Source organism: Hypanus sabinus, chromosome 2 (genome assembly GCF_030144855.1).
Source record: "Hypanus sabinus isolate sHypSab1 chromosome 2, sHypSab1.hap1, whole genome shotgun sequence".
Taxonomy (NCBI): domain Eukaryota; kingdom Metazoa; phylum Chordata; class Chondrichthyes; order Myliobatiformes; family Dasyatidae; genus Hypanus; species Hypanus sabinus.
This window is the reverse complement of record NC_082707.1, coordinates 187914229-187933624: the sequence shown is the minus strand read 5'-3', so window position 1 is coordinate 187933624 and position 19396 is coordinate 187914229. Positions and strand designations below refer to the sequence as shown.

General features: G+C 39.9%; 1 protein-coding gene and 2 long non-coding RNA genes across 3 annotated transcripts in view; 1 reads left to right on the top strand and 2 right to left on the bottom strand.

Moving 5' to 3' along the window:
- LOC132404104 (neurexin-3-like) overlaps positions 1 to 19396 on the top strand; it is a 2171528-nt gene that overhangs the window by 1231262 nt on the left and 920870 nt on the right. The gene's annotated exons all lie outside the window — the stretch shown is intronic.
- On the bottom strand, positions 220 to 10026 carry LOC132389127 (uncharacterized). Its single transcript, XR_009510431.1, has 3 exons — positions 3715 to 10026; positions 3139 to 3174; positions 220 to 1511 (listed from the first exon to the last, which is right to left on the bottom strand). It is a non-coding gene; the product is annotated as an uncharacterized LOC132389127 (long non-coding RNA).
- LOC132389133 (uncharacterized) overlaps positions 16762 to 19396 on the bottom strand; it is an 89591-nt gene continuing 86956 nt past the window's right edge. The window contains exon 3 of the long non-coding RNA XR_009510435.1: positions 16762 to 18961. This is a non-coding gene — a long non-coding RNA (uncharacterized LOC132389133). The remainder of the gene's footprint in view (positions 18962 to 19396) is intronic.

Below are 19396 nucleotides of genomic sequence, written 5' to 3'. Positions count from 1 at the left end.
ATAGCTCAGCGACTTCAGTCCAAGTGGCCTACAATGGTATTTATGCTCCACACAAACCTTATCAAACTCCACTCCACAGCACATCCCATCAATAAATCTCCAAGGCAATTTGCCTTTCAATTGTCAGTTAAACTTTTGTCCAGTTGGTTCCTCATGAAGTTGTAAAGATTTATAAAGAGTTCACAATCAAGTTTAATACCTCAGGCATACATTGCAAAATCTGCTTTATTTGCCATATGTACATCAAAACATCAAAACTCACAGTAAAATGTGTCATTTGCATCAATGGCAGTACAGTCCAAGGATTTGCTTAGGGCAGCCTTCAAGCATTGCCAGACTTCCAATGCCAACAAAGCAAGCTCCACAATTTTCCTAACCTGTATGTCTTTGGAACGTGGGAGGAAAAGGGAAAATGCAGAAGAAACTTACGTGATCACCAGGAGGTTAGAGACAGTGGCGGGAATTGAACCCCAATCTTCTAACTGTTGTAGTAAACTGCTACACTAACTTCGATGCTATTCCGCTGCCCTCGGCGGGGAAGGCTTGTTGGTCAGTGAGGATAAAATACACCAAAGCTGAAGTCTTAAGCAGAGTCTGAAAAAGCTGTGGTGTGACATCCAAGAGGGCCCCTTTCCCTGTATAATCAGCAGTTTCCTTAACAAAGGGATTCCGAACCTAGGCTCCACAGACCCCTCGGTTAATGGTGAGGGTCCATGGCATTAAAAAGGTTGGAACCCCTGACTTAAAATACATTTCTCACTACGTCTATGATTCTTATCTTTGCTTTCTCTTAAGTCTATAACATTCTATATTCTAAGACTTTGAAATATGTAAATAAGCACCAATCTCTGATATCTGGGTTGGCACGCAAGCATAGCAGTGAGCAGAATGCTATTACAGTGCTAGGGACCCAAGTTCAATTTCTTTGCTGTCTGTAAGGAATTTGAAAGCTCTCCCCATGACTGCATGGGTTTTCCATGGGGGTACTCTGGAAGGCAAGGTTTTCCCAGCATATCTCAACTTGTCTCTCTGGACAGAGGTGTAACATGGTTCTGACACCATGTGGTATTCCTAGTCATGTATCATCATTAAGATTTGGTCCCAAAGTCTTCAGCTAACTGGAGAGCCCACCATCCAGGATCTGATGACTTATTTTTATTAAGGTACAATTAACTTTCTTCTGAATATTTATCTCCAGTAGATGATCTTTAACATCCGCCTCGGGTCCTCCTACACTCTCATTTTCAACCACCTCTGTAAAAACATTTTGAAGATGCTTATTAAGTATCACTGCCATTCTGACAGCCGTCTTTGTTCCACCTCTTCTTTGAGTATCCTATTACTTCTTGTGTGATTATTAAAGCCTTTGTTATTTCTCTTTATGTTGATTACCAGTTATCTGTTGTACTCCTTCTCATCCACTTTCCGTGTGAATGGAAGTTAGATAATTGCCCTATTTTTCAAATGATCATCCACCTATAGGTCATTCTTCTCATGGAATCACATAGCACCTACAAAACAAAATTGTTCTGATTAAGGTAAGATTTAAGAATAGCTTTAATTGTCACATATACATTGAAATATCCAGTGAAATGCGTCATTTGTGTCACATCAAAGCAGCAAGGATTGGGCTGGGCGAGTGTCACTGCACTTCTTGTGCCAACAGAGCAAGCTGACAACTCACTAACCCTATCTATACATCTTTGGATTGTGGGAAGAAACCGGAGCATCTCGAGGAAAACCATGTCATCACGGAGAGATCGTACAAACTCCTCACAGAGAGCGGCAGAATTGACCCTAGGTTGTGTCAAAGTTTCCAAGTTGTTTCCAAGTTAGTTATTCTTTTCCCTTAATATTATGATGGAAGTGGTTGATTTGGACAACAGGGAATGTTCTGGAAAGTTGGTACTGCTTTAATTGACTAAATGGTTAATATCTATCTCTGGTTAAGGATTGTGGAACATGAGAAATATGATCTATTAGATATAGGTGTGCTCCATCCACAGAGTGCACTTCAATGATTTGACAGGACATTTTCGTCCGTTCTTGAAGCTGAAAACGATATTATACAACACAATAACATTGTTTATATTTGAAAGTTATTTGACTCACCATGCATTTCACTTGTCAAGTCCAGATATGAACAGAGCCTTAGTAAAAACTGCCCACATTCAGAAAATTGAAAATTAAATTTGAAAATTGAAATCTGCAGTATGGAAATATACATAGTGAAGCAAGTACTCTAGTTTCCCCAATGAAGCTATTAAAGGAGGAAGAATGTGAAGAAGATCTTTTTGATCAGTATATGTCAGGAGTACCTCTTGAATAATGGTATTGGTCCATAGTATTAATAAGGTTGTGAACCCCTGCTATATATCTTACTAGAGGTAGTTTTATTAACTATGCACAGCACAAGCTTGACCAGTAATCTGGATCAGTTTCACAAAACAAAATGGCTAAGCTTGCTTCATGAATGTTCTGTTGATTTTCTTTTTAATTGTTTGTTCTCAATGATCTTTTTTTCACTCAGCTGCTCTTGTTTCTCTTTCCTGAATAAACAGAACCAAGGATCTATACAGCACAGAAATGGACCTGCATGAGGGCATTCCAAAAGTCATGTCATCACTCTGTTACTTCCTTATAAGGACATATCTTCCTCTGCCTTAAGTGTGTGTCTCCATTTCCTTTCAAAGATATTCTAGTAATCATCCCCAATGACATGGCATTAACTTTCCACAGCAACTTCAAGTAAATAGTTTCTCCCCATTTCAGTGACAATTTTTTTTTATATCAGATTTTGTCCAATTTCTACATAGCTGACCTGGGTTTTGACGTAAAGGTTCTTAAAATTGTGAAATGCACTAAAATTGAGTAGAGATTTCAGGATGGACCAACAAAAAAACAGCAGGAATTAAATCAAAACCATATTTTGGTGAGCAGTTAAAAGTTGCTTTGTGCAAACCAGCAAGTAAGCAATAGAAGAAGAAACCTTCGGAATGATCAATATGCATCAATCTGTCTAGCTTTCTGAATAATCAAGCAATTGCATTTGTTGTCAAAACTTTTATATTCCTTCCTAAACAGACCTGAATTGTCAGTCAATTAAATTACAATTCTTTCTTTTTGACAAATACATACCATGTACAGGCTACGTCTTCAATTTTGATGTTAAACCTGGCAGGAAGATAAACACAAATTTAACAATATAGTTTCCCCATGATAACTGGTACAATTTCTGTCCACGTCACCAGAGAAATGAGCACCAGACATTCAATGATCTGAGATATTTACTCCATTTCTTTGTCCACAAAGGCTGCAGGCTCTGCTTTGCCTTTTGAGTACTTTTTATATATTGGAGGGAAGGATGACTTTAGAGTAGGGTAAAAGTTTGGCACAACATCATGGGGCAAGGGAACCACACTGTGCTGTAATGTTGTATATTTTACGTTGTATGTTCAATGATGTTTATAGAAACTTCTTTACTCAAAGAGTTGTGGCAACATGGAACACACCATCACAGAGAGAGACTGAGATTATTATACACTCAGAGGCCAATATATTAGGTACACCCATACACTTATTCATTAATGTAATTATTTAATCAACCAATCACGCTAAATAGGATGGTTTGAGAATCTCAGAAACTGCTGATCTCCTGGGAGTTTTCAAACATCTGTCTCTAGAGAGAATGGTATTGTGGTGAACTACATATACCTGTTTGGACACGCACCATCAGCTGACTGCTCCTGTGGCTCCTCCCACAGACCCCAGTATAAAGGCGATTGGAGGCACTGCTCCTCCCTCAGTCTCCAGGATGTTGTGTGGTGGTCTCTTGCTGCTGACGGTGCTTTCTTCCAGCCAATAAAAGCCTATCTTGACTTACGTCTCCGTGAGTTATTGATGGTGAATCAGGTATGAAAAACAAAAAGAAAATACCCGGTGAGCAGCATTCTATGGGTGAAGATGCCTCGTTTATGAGCGAGGTCAGAGGAGAATGATCAGACTGGTTCAAGCTGACAGTATCTCAGATAACCATGTGTCGCAACGGTGGTGCCCAGAAGATTATCTCCAACTGCACAACGCATCAAACCTCGAAGTGGATGTGCTACAGCACCAGACCATTTACATACAGGACGTATCTAATAAAGTGGTAGCTGACTGCATGTTGTATGTTAAGTGATGCTAGAAGGATTTCCTTTATCCAAAAAGCCGTGCCAGTGTGGAACTCACCATCATAGAGAAGGATTGAAATGAATAGCATGGCCGCATTTAAGAGGAAGCCTTACAACAGAAGAGGGTGAAGAGAATGAAGGGTTTTTTTCACAGATTTGGAAGATGGAAAAGATGGCGCTGGCAATATATGATGACGTTTTATGGGCAGCTCACAATGGAAGGTCACTCAAGTAAAGCACAGCCATTGCCATGTCTCGTCTTTTTGCACCATATACCCCATGGACCTCTCTGTGGAAATGGATGACTGTAGTTTTAGAGAATGTATGTTGCAAGCAGAGAATTCCATATTCAGGAAGAACGCCAAGTGGTCAATGGAAAAGTGACAAAAACCAATGAGGAGAACAAAGAAATGCATGCAATTAAATTATCCAAGAAAATAAAATAGTACAGTATTTTACAGTACTATAAAAGCAAGGTTAATATGGGAACACAAAGGTAATAATAATAAAAAGTTGGCAGAGATATTATATCATTATTTTACACATGCGCTTAACAGGGATGTAGTTCAGATGGATTTGACATGGGATGATGAGATGATAATGAGATAATTTCATTTAAAATAGAAAAAGGATTTATGTTAAATAACCTCATCAAACTTAAAGAGGATAAAATCCCTCAGTCCGGGTGGATTGCATCCACAGATTTTAAAAGTATCTAGGGAAGAGATAGCATAGGCAGTATTACACATACTTAATAATTCATTAGTAAAAGTTGATTGCCAGAGGCTGGCGATTAGCTAATGTAATAACTAAATTTAAGAAAATTCCCATGGAATTGCAGACCAATTGGTTCAACGTCAGTGATGGGAGTAAAGGAATCTCAAGAAACAGTAAGTGTAATAATGAAGAGCCAGCATGGATTTCAATAAGGAAGGTCTTGCTCAATCCATTCCATTCAATTTTTGGATGAGTTAATGGGGAGAATTAACAAAGACGATTCATTGAATGCAGAGGGAAAGCTATCATTTGTGCAGAAAAGCTAGTTGCTGCGATCACAGGATAGTCACCAAGCAGTTCCAAATCTCAACAAGCAACACTGCCACAGTTGATAGAGCCATTGCCTCAGTTGTTGCCTCAGTAATCGAGGTTCAGTCCTGACCTCTGGGTGTTGCTTGTGTTGAGTGCACAAGAATCTGGGTGCACCAGATTCTTGCCACTTTCCAAAGATGAACTGGTAGGCATCTTAGGTGACCATGGTAAATTGCCTCAAGAGTTGATGGAACAATAAAAGGGATTAGGCTTGGCATAGTGGATGTTTGTTCATCAACACAGATTCAGTGGTCTAAAGGGCATGTACTCCTTTTGTTTGACTCCATGGGACATTTAAGAAACTCATATATAGGCACATGGAAGATGGGTGCTATATGGGAAGGAAGGGTTAGGTTGATCTTAGAGTAGTTTAAAAGTCAGCACATTGTAGGCCAAAAGGCCACTACTAAGCAATAATGTTCAACACCCAGTGGCCACTTTATTAGGTATGCCTGTACACTTACTAATGCAATTATCTAATCAGCCCATATGAGACAAAGGTTAGTGGCAGGAGGGTGTTATTATGGCTAGGTCCATGACCAGTTGAGTTCCACAGAGATCAGTGCTGGGACCTCTGTTCTTTATGATATACAGTCAGTGGCCACTTTATTAAGTACACTGGTACACCAACTCATTAATGCAAAATTTAATCAACCAACCATGTGGCAGCAATTCAATGCATAAAAGCATGCAGACTTGGTCAAGAGGTTCAGTTGTTGATCAGACCAACCTCCAGGATAGGAGATAAATGTGAGCTAAGTGACTAACCCTGCAAAGATTGCTAATGCTAGATGGGACAGTTTGAGGATCTCAGAAACTGCTGATTTCCTGGGATTTTCATGCATCCTCTAGATCAGGGGTTACAAACCCATTTAATGCCATTTAGCAAGGGGTCTGTGGACCACAGATTGTCATCCCCCTGCTCCAGAATATACAGAGGATGGTGCAAAAAACTAAAATAACATCCTGTGAGTGGCAGTTCTGTGTGTGAAAACACCTTAGTAATGAGAGGTCAAAGGAGAATAGCCAGACTGGTTCAAACTGATAGGAAGCTGTCAGTAACTCAGATAAGCCTATGTTACAACAACGGTGTACAGAAGAGCATCTCTGAACACACAATGTTGAACCTTGAAGTTGATGATCTACAGCAGCAGATGTCCATGAACTCTCACTCAGTGGCCACTGTTAGGTACCTAATAGAGTGGTAACAGAGTATATGCCCTATGTTCAATGATGCCAGAGGAAACTTCTTTATCTAAAAAGTGGTGCCAATGTGGAATTGACCAGCCACAAAGAATGATTGAGATGGATAGCATGGCTGCATTTAAGGAGTGGTCTGGCCTTACAAGAGGAAGAAAGAGGAGGGAATGGAGAGTTATGTTCATAGATTTGGAAGAGTAAAGAGATGCCGCCAGTGATATGATGATTTGAGGATCTCAGAACCTGCAGATCTTCAGGGATTTTCACACATATCAGTCTCTCGGCTATGTAGGCAACATTTTATGGGCAGCTCACAAGAGAAGAACACTTAAATGAAGCACAAGCTTTGCTGTGACTGGTCATATTGTGCCATACACCCCATGTAATTCATTATAGTATTACACCAATGATGTTGTAAGTATTGTATCAAGAACACAATGGTACATTTGTATAGAATCTATCGATCAATTCTTGGTAGGTTAACAATTCTTGCTTTCAAGAGTTATTGAAGAGATGGGTATCATTACTTTCTTATTGTTCAACATTCATCAGCAGATGAATGTCAAGAAGTAAATTTTTGAATTTAGAAATTTTTTTTGACTTTTCTTTGAATTTTTTTGAGATTTTTGAATTTGTGAACTTTTTTCTTGACTGTGCACCCTTACATTGATAACTCACCTTAGGTTTCTGGGTTCAGATCCCAGTGCAATTATACACAGCACAGTAGCATTGTGGTAGTGTAATACGATTACAACACCAGTGTTCGATTCCCACCGCTGTCTTTGAGGAGTTTGTATGTTCTCCCCATGACCGTGTTGATTTTCTCCAGATACTCTGGCTTCAAAGACATATGGGTTGGGTAGTAAATTGTGGTCTTGGCATGTTGGCACAGGAAGCTTGGTGACACTTGCAGACTGCCCCTGTCAGGGTATGTAGATCTGGATAATTGTATAATGCCAAGTTAAATGTATTAAACTTACCTTCTTGTTGAAGGTCAGAGACTTCAGTCATACTAGCTAAAGGTGAGGGTCTGAATGCAAAGTAGACTGTAGACTAATTGAGTGTGAATACACTGGGCAAGTGCAGTGCGTAAACCTGTAAAGATGGAGCATACTTTCACGGTAGCTAACTGGCAGTTGTCTCTGAAATCGCAAGTGGCAAAATCAGCCAAAATCAGGATGGCAGCATTTGTTGTGAATTAAGAAACTGACAGGAAGCTTTGCATGAGTTCAAACTCAGAGAAGGTGTAAGATCCCTTTCATCTCCTGCAATTGAAACTGGGACAATCCTGTGAGGAATCCTTGAGGGAAATTATAGAAGTGCTAAGAACTACGTTCACGTTTTCCACCAAACTTAATGAAGATTCAACATGGTAAAAGTGACCTGAGCACCATCTGTTCTTTGCAGTTGGTTGAGGGAGGGGGGCATTGTGTGTATGGACAGATCAAACAACAATTAACACAGGATGCTGCAGGACCATTGGTGTGAGAACCAAGCAATGAAACCTGCAGGCATATTGAAATGCGGGAGTATCAATCCTGGAGCAAATATAACAAACTGGCGTAGTTAGCGTGGGCACCAGTCGGATTAATTATGGATGTGTTGAGATACAGTGTGGGACAGCCACTTTTGGCCCTTCGAGCCACACCACCCAACAATCCCCAATTTAATCTAATCTAATCTAATAACATGCCAATTTACAATGACCAATTAATCTACCACTGGTCATCTTATGGCTGTGGGAGAAAACCAGAGCAGCCTGAGGAATCCTGACAGTGATGGGGAGAATGCACCAACTCCTTACAGTCAGCGGCTGGTACGATAAAGCGTTCTGCTAACCACTACACCACCGTGCTATCCTCAGGTCTGATCCACAGCGGAGAGAACACTACTTGTTACTTAACTACACAAAAAGTTAAATTCATAATTTTGTCATATGCACAAGTACGTGAATGGAGGGGTGCAATGAGAAAACTTACTTGCAGCAGCACAGCAGGCACATTGCATCAGGAACACAAAGTTCACAAGAAAAACATACATTAAACAAAATTATGCAGAAACAACACAATTTGAACAAAATTGATGGCTCGGGGCCTCTACCACTCGAATTCAAATGAATGAGGGGTGACCTCATAAAAATTGTTAAATGGTGAAAGTACTCGACAGAGTAGCTTTGGAGAGGATGTTTCCTCTGGTGAGGGAGTTTAAGACCAGAAGACACAGCCTCAGAATAGAGGGAGAGGGGTGACTTTTTATAATGGAGGTGAAGAGGAAGTTCTTTAGCCAGTGAGTGGTATAAAATCTGTTGCCACAGGTGGCTGTGGAGGCCGAGTAATTGGGTGTATTTAAGGCAGAGGTTGATAGATTCTTGATTGGTCAGGGCATGTAGGGTAAAAGAGAGAAGGCAGGAGATTGGGGCTGAGAGGGAAATGGATCAGCCATGATGAAATGGCAGAGCAGTCTTATTGGGCCAAATAGCCTGTTTCTGCTCTTATGATCTTATGGTCTAAAAAAAAAGTTTATTGTAGTATAAAATGGTTATAGTGTTTCTGTTCTGAGGTAGTTAGTGATTAGTGTTGGGCAGATTAGTTAAAGAATTGAATGGTTGAAGGGAAATCACTGTTCTTGAATCTGGTGGTGTGGGACTTCAGGCTTTTGCATCTCCTTCCCCATGGTAGCTGTGAGAAGATGGCATGGCACAAATAGCAGGGATCTTTGATAACAGATCCTGCTTTTTTGAGGCAGCAGCTCAGATAGATACATTTGCTGGTGGGAAGGGATATGCCATGATGTATTGTGCTGAGTCCACTACTCTCTGCAGCTTTGTACATTCTTGCCATTCCAGACTGTGATGCAACCAGCCAGGATACTTCCAGCAGTACTACTTCAGAAGTTTGCTTCTATGACATGTCTGTGTTCTCCGATGTACTGAACTCCCTTAAGTTCTGAAGCAAGTTAAAATTCTGGCAAGCTTTCCTGACAGGCTCTGTACGTATCTGTACTTATTGGAGTTCAAAGAATGAGGGAAGATCTCATTAAAACATCCCAAATATTGAAGACCTAGCTAGAGTGGATATGGAGAGAATGTTTCCAATATTGGGGGTGCCTAGGACCAAAGGGTACAGCATCGGAATACAAGGATATCCCTTCAGAACAGAGATGAGGAGGATTTTCCTTAGCTAGAGTGTGATGACTCTGTGGAATTCATTGCCACAGATGACTGTAGAGGCTAGGTCATTGGGTATATTTAAAACAGAGGTTGATAGTTTCTTCATTAGCAAGGGTGTTAAATGTTACATGGATAAGGTAGGAAAATGGGGTTGAGAGGGAAAATAAATCAGCCATAATTGAATGGTAGAATAGACTCATAGAACATTCAACAAAGTACGGGCCCTTTGACCCTCAATGATGTGTCAACCCTTTAACCTGCTCCAAGATTAATCTAATCCTTCTCACCAAATAGCCTCCATTTTCTTTCAATGGGCCTAATTCTGCTCTGATATCTTATGATTGTATTTGTGTGATTTGGGAAAATTTACTTTCAGAATGGATGTTCTAGTATGGGAGGTATTCCTATCCCATTCCTTCATACAGTGCAATACTAGAAGTTATACTTTACATTGAAGGACCTGACGTTTTAATTGAAAATGTTAAAAATATGTACTTCATTTAAAGCATCCAAAATTTAGAACATCCAAACTGAATTCAAGGATTCTAGCTCGGGTTGAAAAATATTCCTGGACATGTTATTGTATAACCTGGTGCCTCCAGCTAACATGCCCCTCAATTAGTTCCCTGACATGCCACCATTATGGTGGCATCCATGCCACTAACTGAATAGGTGGACACCTTATTTCCCTATTAAAAGCTTCTTCACAGTTAAAATTTATCTCCAATATCTCTGAGTGTACAGAATAAAAAATACTTTTCATAAAAACACGTATTTAAGTGCCTTTGTGATCTTCCTCCAGAGCTTGTCCTCAATAATGTCTTGAAAATTTAGCATTAGTTCCAGAGGTTGGCAATCCTCACCTATATTATCTAAATTTAGATCAACAATTGTCTCAAGTTCCTCCTGGGTTAACACAAAGCAGCAGCGTTCATGAATCTTTCCTCTTTTCCATTCAGCTCAAAGCCTGAGAAACCTGCTCATCACAAATTCCAGGCATCTTTTGCCGATGTGCTCCCTGTGGCTTAAAGCAGACGCGTGGAATTATTTACAGCTCTCTGTGAGAGGAGTATCATTCCCTGAAACTGTCACCACATTCAAAATGTTTACAGAAATATGCCAACAGGTGCTTCAAAAATAAGATGTTGCTGTGTATCTGTGTGTGTTTTTTTTTTCCAATTGTAGCATAATTTTCTTGTGTCTTATGAGCAAATATATATTTCAAACGCAATGTCCTAGGTCCAATGAACCTTAGGAGTCTCATCAATAATCTTCCATCTGTCATAAGGTCAGATCTTTACTCTTGTTTGCACACTATTAGCTTCATTTGCATATCTTAATATAATATATCAACCAACATCTGCATACAGAAGGACTTGGATATCATTCAGGCATGGACACATGAATAATACGTATTATTGAAGGCACACAATGCCAGGACAATTACCATATTCAACAGGCAAGAATTAACCCATCTCTTTCTGATGATGCAATTGTTTCATCTACACCCTGGGGTGACAAGTGACCAGCTTAGCAGAACTGCACTCATAGACAATGTGACCAAAAGAGTGGGTAAGAAACTGGTATTGAGTGAAGAACAACTCACTTCCTGACTACAAAAGAGAATAAAGGGGGACCTTATTGAAACCCGTCAAATATTGAAAGTCCTAGATAGTGTGGACATGGAGAGAATGTTTCCAGTAGTGGGAAAGTCTAGAACAGCCTGACAATACAAGGACATCCCTTGAGAACGGAGATGAAGAGGTATTTCCTTGGCCAGAGGCTGATGAACTTATGGAATTCATTGTGGATGTCAAGCCATTGGGCATATTTAAAGTGGAGATTGACAAGTTCTTGATCAGTAAGGGGATCAAAGGCAGTGAGGAGAACAGGGTTGAGAGGAATAATAAATGAGCCATGATGGAATGGCAGAAGTGACTTGCTGGGCTAAATGGCCTTCTCCTGCTCCTGTGTCTCATGGTTTAAAGCTGTCCACGTGTCTAAACCAGAATTGTCATGGGATGCTTTCTACTCTCCAACATTGAGTACATCTACAAGAAAGTAACATCCATCTCCAAAGACTTAAACCTTCCAATCCATGCTCTCTGCTCACTACTTGCAACTACTTGCTCACTGACAGATTTACCTTCCCTTATTTAATTGTTTGGAGGGGTAATCAAAAGATCTGCTTATAAATATTCACACTCAGTCTACTATATTGGGCAGGAGACATAGGTCCCACACCACCATTTTCAAGAACAGTTTTTATCCTTCAACCATCAAGCATCTGAACCAGTGAGGATAATTTGACTCGACTCTGAACTGATTCCATAACCTATGGACACAAACATGAGGAAATCTGCAGATGCTGGAAATTCAAGCAACCACACAAAATGCTGGTGGAACGCAGCAGGCCAGGCAGCATCTATAGGAAGAAACGCTGTCGACGTTTCAGGCCGAGACCCTTCGTCAAGAAACCCTTTGTCAGGAGACCCTTTGAAGGGTCTCTGCCCGAAACGTCAACAGTGCTTCTCCCTGTAGATGCTGCCTGGCCTGCTGCATTCCACCAGCATTTTGTGTGTGTTGCCATAACCTATGGACTCACTTTCAAGTAGTTCTCAGGATCATTATTTTTATTTGCACAACTTGTCTTCTTTTGCAGATTGGTAGTCATCTCTGGATAGTTTTCTTCTTCTCAGCTCATTCCCCCTGTTGAGGCATAGGCTCCTGATAGCAGCTCACCAGAATCCTCTATCCTGGGCCAGTCTCACAAATTGTCCCTAGGTCTAATCCATATTTGAAAATCCTTCCTTTCCCGGGCATGAGGTCTTTGGAGCTTCGGGTTGTGTTTCTGCAGCTCAGGGTTTTTATAAGATAGGGTTGCTAGCCCCAAGGCCAACCCACCCCCTTTCATGGCTGAGCTTGGGATAGTCTATGGCAGAGTTGTGGATAGTTTTGAATAAATTCCATTGTTTTTCTTTATTTTCCTGTTCATGCCTGCAAGAAAAAAAATGAAACCCAAGAGAGTATATGGTACCATATATCTACTTTGATCATTTCCTTTGACTTTGACTCTAGCACTTCACCATGCAGCTGAATTAAAGAGAAAATCTTAAAAAGTTGTAGATGCTGGAATTCTGAAATAAAAACAGCAACTGCCAGAAGCTCACAGTATGTTAGACATCATCTGTGAAAAGAGAAATAGAGTTAACATTTAAGCTCAAGAGATTCTTCAAATAATTAAAATTATTTAAACAAATCTGGAAGAAAACAGCTACTACAAAGTCCCCAGGGCATCTTCAGGGAGTGGTGTTTCAGAAAGGCAGGATCCGTTATTAAGGACCTCCGGCACCCAGGGCATGTCCTTTTCTCACTGTTACCATCAGGTAGGAGGTACAGAAGCCTGAAGGCACACACTCAGCGATTCAGGAACAGCTTCTTCCCCAATGCCATCTGATTCCTAAATGGACATTGAATCCTTGGACACTACCTATATTTTTTTTTTGGACACTATATATTTTTTTAAAATATACAGTATTTCTGTTTTTGCACTTTTAAAAAATCTATTCAATATATGTATACTGTAATGATTTACTTATTAGTTAATTATTTTTTTTCTTCTATATTATGCATCGCATTGAACCGCTGCTGCTGTTAACAAATTTCACGTCACATGCCGGTGATAATAAACCTGATTCTGATTCCGATTCCGATTCTAATGTGGTTACTAAGCTCTAGGAGAAGCTGATTCCACAACCTATGGCTTACTTTCAAGAACTCTACAACTTATCGTCTCAGTATTATTTGTTTGTTTATTTGTTTATTTATATATCATCATTTTTTTTGTATTCGTACATTTGTCTTCTTTTGCACATTGGTTATTTGTCAATCTTTGTTTATGTGTAGTTTTTCATTGATTCTATTGTATTTCTGTCAATGCTTGTAAGAAAATGAATATCAATGTAGTATTTGCTGACATATTCATACAGACTTTGATAATAAATATACTTAGACTTTGACTTTGATCTTTGACAAAAAGCTTAACTGGTTTCCCAAAGTCCTTTACTGTGCAATACGTACTCCCTGGCTAATACATTACCCCAAACCAACAGCTAGAATGTTGTCAAATCAATGAATTAGTTTAGAAAGGGCACCTCACATTAGAATAAAACAGGAGCAATGCAGCAGTGGATATGTACCTGATCTAGCAGCAGTAAGTATTGCATATTGCCCTTGGGTTTCCATATAAAACAGCCACATGGGATTAAACTGCCTTCTTTATGCGTTCTCCATCAAGCATTATTGTCTTCTAATATGTGCAAATGTCTTGGGCAGATGTAGATAATAAGAACAGCTAAGACATTTACGCAGTACTGTAAATGTCAACATTGAGCAGAGAGCAAGTTTATAAATCTGTTGGGAGCAAAGGATGTTGGGAATGGTGAGGTCGAGTGCCATGGGAGGGCTGTAGGACAGATGGCAGAGAAGGAGTGCCAGGGGTGGTGGATGGTGTGGGTACAGACACACCAGGCAGGGCATTTGATTCCAAAATAAATGGTTTATTAGTAATTACAGAATGCCTTTCTGGTATTTCCGTCTCCCTCCCTCTACCTTACCCTTTTCCCAACCATGATTCCCCTCCCACTCTCAGTCCACTATAGAATCCCAAATCAGAATAAAGTTTATCATCACTCACATATGTCATGAAATTCGTTTTTTCTTGCAGCAGCAGTACAGGGCAATATCTACTGTACCGTGTAAAAATCTTGGGCAACCTAGCTATATATATGTGTCTAATACTTTTGCACAGAATTGCATCTTAAACAGAGTGCTAGTTGAACCAAAGAATGATCAATAACTGATCAGAGTGCCAACAACAATTTTTTTTTTCTCTAAATGACATAAAAGTGACATAAGCGTAAAATATTGTTGATGATATTTGTGTCCAGCAGGTTTCTGTTTGGGTTAATTTGTTTTGCTCTGTCTGGTACCCATAAGATAGACCTGATGTATTGGGATTTTAGTGACCTCATCACAATCTAATTCACATCCCTGAGTTATAATTATTTTGAAATGGTCCATTCCTTTATCTTTAATGCAGAGCTTCACTCAGATGTTATCGGGGAGATTTGATATGCACTGTGAACCACATTTAACACATTATATCTTCCTCTTTGCTCAGGCACTTTAATCCTTGACAATGCTCTTTGTGCCTGTTAAGTCGATTCCATAACATTTAGCAGAATGAAGAGCTTTTCTATAATCTATTGATGGAGGCATAAAGTGATAGGAAGAAAAAAAAATTATGATTTATATAACCTTTGAGCACAGGAATTCATTCTGTCCCCTGCCCCGATGCCGAAATGCTCTTCCGAAAAGCAATCCATTTCAGTTCATCCTTATCCCATTATTCAAAGTTCAAAGTAAAATCAAAAGACACTTATGTCACTATATGCTACCTTGAGATTCATTTTCTTGCAGGCATTCACAATATAACAGAGAAATACAATAGAATCAAAGGAAAACTACGCACAAAGACTTTCAAACAATGTGCAATAGAATCAAAACTGTGCAAATACAAAAACACCTAATAATAATAATAACTTGAATTGTAGAGTCCTTGAAATTGGGCCCCTAAGTTGGAATCAGTTCAGTGTTGAGGTGAGCGAAGGTGGTTCAGGAGCCTGATAGTTCAAGGGTAGTAACTGATCCTGAACCTGGTGGTATGCCTCCTGCCCAATGGCAGCAGCAGGAAGACAGCATAGTCAGGATGGCAGGGGTCTTTGGTAATGGATTCTGCTCCTTGCAGATGTGCTCAGTGATGGTGAAGGCTTTGCCTATGATGGACTGGGCTATGTCCATCACCTTTTGTAGACTCCAAGCTGTGAGACAATTCATTTTTAAAAGTTATTTTATGAAATCAATATCCATGCTGTGGTGTCCTGTGATGTTTTAGCATTATATCTTAAAACGTATTTATTTTTTGGGCTTTGGTTAGACAACCTGAAGCTGAAACTCACTGAAAGATTGACCTCATTACTGAATGGTTAATTCAGATTAATAGGCATTTAGTAACTTGGAGATAAATTCATTTTCCTCTCCATGCAGAATCTGTTCTTTAACTAATCTTGTGCAAAATATGAGCTTGCTTGAAGAATACTTTTTACATTGAATAAAAGAAGAACACCTGACCTAAATTTAGTTTACTTGGAGTAGATGGAAGGATTTTTTTAAAATCTGCAGATGGCTGATGGATGATAAATCTAGTATGGCTGATGTAGATCTGATTTTTTTCCTCATCACCTCTGATAAACTGAAACAGAGGAGTTAAAAATAGCTGCAGCTGTTGGCTTAGACCAGAAGACTATCAGGCATGGGAGCAGAATTAGGCTATCTGTTCCACCATTCAATCATGGCTGATTTATCTTCTCTCTCAACCCCAATCAACCCTGTAACATTTGACACTCTTACTGATGAAGAGCATATTCAACCTCCACATTAAATATACTCAATGACTTGGCCTCCACAGCTGTCTATGCCAATGAATTCCACAGATTCACCACCCTCTGGTTAATGAGTTCCTCCTCAGCTCTGTTTGAATGGATCACCCTTCTATTCTGAGATTGTGCCTTCTGGTCTTTGGTTCTCTCACTGTTGAAACCATCTTCTCCACATTCACTCCATCCAGATCTTTCAACATTTGGGAGGTTTCAATGAAATCACATCTTATACTGCTAAGCTCTAGCAAGTAAAGGCCCAGAGCAATCAAATGCTCCTTATACATGAACCTTTTCATACTTGGGATCACTCTGATAGACTTCCTCTGGACCTTCTCCAATGCCAGAACATCCTTTATTAGATAAAGGGTCCAAAACAGCTCACAATACTCCAGATGCGATCTGACCAATGCATATAGAGAATCAGGCATTATAAATTTATCCTTTCCAGCCAAGCGTTGTTGTCCTTTACACTTTTAATAATCTGAACTATATAAAACTTTATTATTTTTAATATCAGCTAGCATGAAGGAATCTAATTTCAGTATTGAGTAGGATTGTGATATTGAATAATAAGTAAAATCAAAATATTGAAATTACAGATTAGAATCACAATTCGGTTTATTATCACGGACATGTCACAAAATTTGTTTTGTGGCAACAGTACAGTGCAAGACATAACAAATTACAATATAAAATAAATCGTGAAAAACAGGAATATCAAGGTAATGATTGTGGACTGTTTATAAATCAGATGGCAGAGGGGAAGAAGCTGTTTCTATAATGTTGAGTTTTGGTCTTCAGGCTCCTGTAGCTTCTCCCTGAGAGTAATAATGCAAAGAGGGCATGTTCCACATTTCTTTTTGACTTTGCCCCTTGGTCTGGATGTGTCCCTTCGACACTGAGTGGCCGTCTGGACCTTGGTGAAATGAATGAAGGAATGGTTGGCTCCAAAATGTGAAATATTGGACCAAATTACCCTAAAGTCATACCCACCACATTCCACTGTATTCCATTAGACCATAAGATCTAAAAGCAGAGTTAGTTCATTTGGCCCATTGAGTTTGCTCCACCATTTCATCATGGCTGATCCAATTTTCTTCTCGGTCTCAGTCTCCTGTCTTCTCCCAATATGCAAATGAATTTGTGCAAGACTCCCAGGAGGTTAATTTACAGGTTGAGTCTGCGGTAAAGAAGGCAAATACAATGTTGGCATTTATTTCAAGGGGAATAGAACAAAAAAAAACAAGGAGACAATGCTGAAGCTTTATAAAACACTAGTCAGGTCGGACTTGGAGTTCATCTACCTTATTCTGTATACCACGCACTTTCAGTCCTGTATTCACCCTTTTCGATTTTGTCTATCTTTTACGTGCAGCTCATCCTTCTGACTGCAATTTTGCCCTGACAACATCCTCTCCTCATTACACCTTATCCCTGTTCATAAACCAGCTACCTTATCTTCAACACTATCACACCAGTTCCCATCCCCCTGCCAAATTAGTTTAAACCCTCCCAAAAAAACTCTGGCCAACTTGCCTGCTGGGATATTAGACCTACTGTGGTTTGGATGTAACCTGCCCTTTTTGTACAGGTCATAGCTTCTCCTGAACAGATTCCTTTGATCCATAAATCTGAACCCCTGACCAGTTCAGCAGTCATGCATTCACCTGTCAAATCATCCTATTCTTATCCTTACAGGCATATGACACGGGCAGCATCCAGAGACTACTACTCTAGAGATCCTGTTTCTCAGCTTTCTACCTAGCTCCCTAAAATATCTCTTCAGGACCTCCTCATCTTGCCTGCCTATGTCATTGGTGCCAATATGCACCAAAACCTCTAGCTGCTCACTCTCACCCTTCAGAATGTCATGGATAGATCCAAGACATCCCTGATCCTGGCACCAGGGAGGCAACATACCATCCAGGTGTCTCTAGCACGCTCACAGAACCTCATCTCTGTTCCTCTGACTGGGGAAATCTCCTATCAACACTGTAGTCCTTTTCACCTTTCTGCTCTTCTGAGCCACAGCACCAGACTCAGGGCCAGAGGTTCAGTCTGCTGGTATGTCATCCCTCTCAATAGTATCTAAAGTTGTATGCCTATTATTGAGGGGACCAGTCACAGGTGTACACTGCATTGGCTATTCACGTCCCATCCTTCTCCGGAGAGTCACCTAAGTTACCTGAATCTTACAATCTAGGGGTGACTACCTCCCTGTAGCTCCTGCCTATCACCTCCTCATTCTCCTGTATGGGTTGAAGGTAATCAAACTGGAGCTCCAGTTCCTTATTATGTTCACTCCATGTTCCTGGTGCAGATGTGTTTATCCAGGAGACTGGACCTCTCCCAGACTTCCCACATTCCACACACACTACAAAACACTTCTTCTGGAGCCAGTCTCCCTATGCCCTAACAGATGAACAAATAAGAACAGAGAGAGGGTAACTTACAAGATATTTTACCTCATCCAAATCTGATCTCGCTTAAGCCTGATGAGCCAAATATTGACATAGTCCAAAAGAAAGGCCATTCAAATAATGGCCGCTCTGCTTGCATCTGTGCTATTTTTATTTGCCCTTTCAAATGAATCTTTCTTTAATGAATCGTTCCTCAATTCAGAGAAACTGCCAAGAAGGTCTGCCTTTAAAATCTGGATTGCCCTCCTGATTGAAAGCTAGCACTTTTTACACATTCCCTGACGTTAAATGTCCAACTCCATTGTGTTGCTCTCAATAACAATAAGCAAAATTCACTTAGCTTCCATCTGTAGGTTGATGAAGATCAGGCCCTTCCGACAGATACTCCTGAAGGCTTTCTGACAACATGAACTAGCAAAAGGGATATTGCTATTTACAAACTTCTCTATCAGTAAAACTGAGAATCATAAAAAGAATGAAGGTAATTTAAAATCATTAAAAATATTAATTTTACTTAACTAACATTAAAATTATTTGAGAAACAGTACCTGTTTCATAAAGTCCGCCATTCCTTTCTATCAAATGGGACCTCACATGCTGATGGATGGGAAGGAGCTTTTTCTAAACATTGAGTGTGTATGTTTAGGAAGAGTTTGGCTGGGTACATGAATGAAATGGATTTGGAGGTTTGAGTACAGGTGGATGGGACCAGTTAGAAAATTAGAGGCTAGATAGTGTAGGCCGAAGGCCTGCTTCTGTAATTCACTGTGAATTTTTGATTCATAAAGTAGGTGCCAATTCAAGCCATTCCTTTACCTTTCTTTCTTCCTATGATTGAGGGTCCAT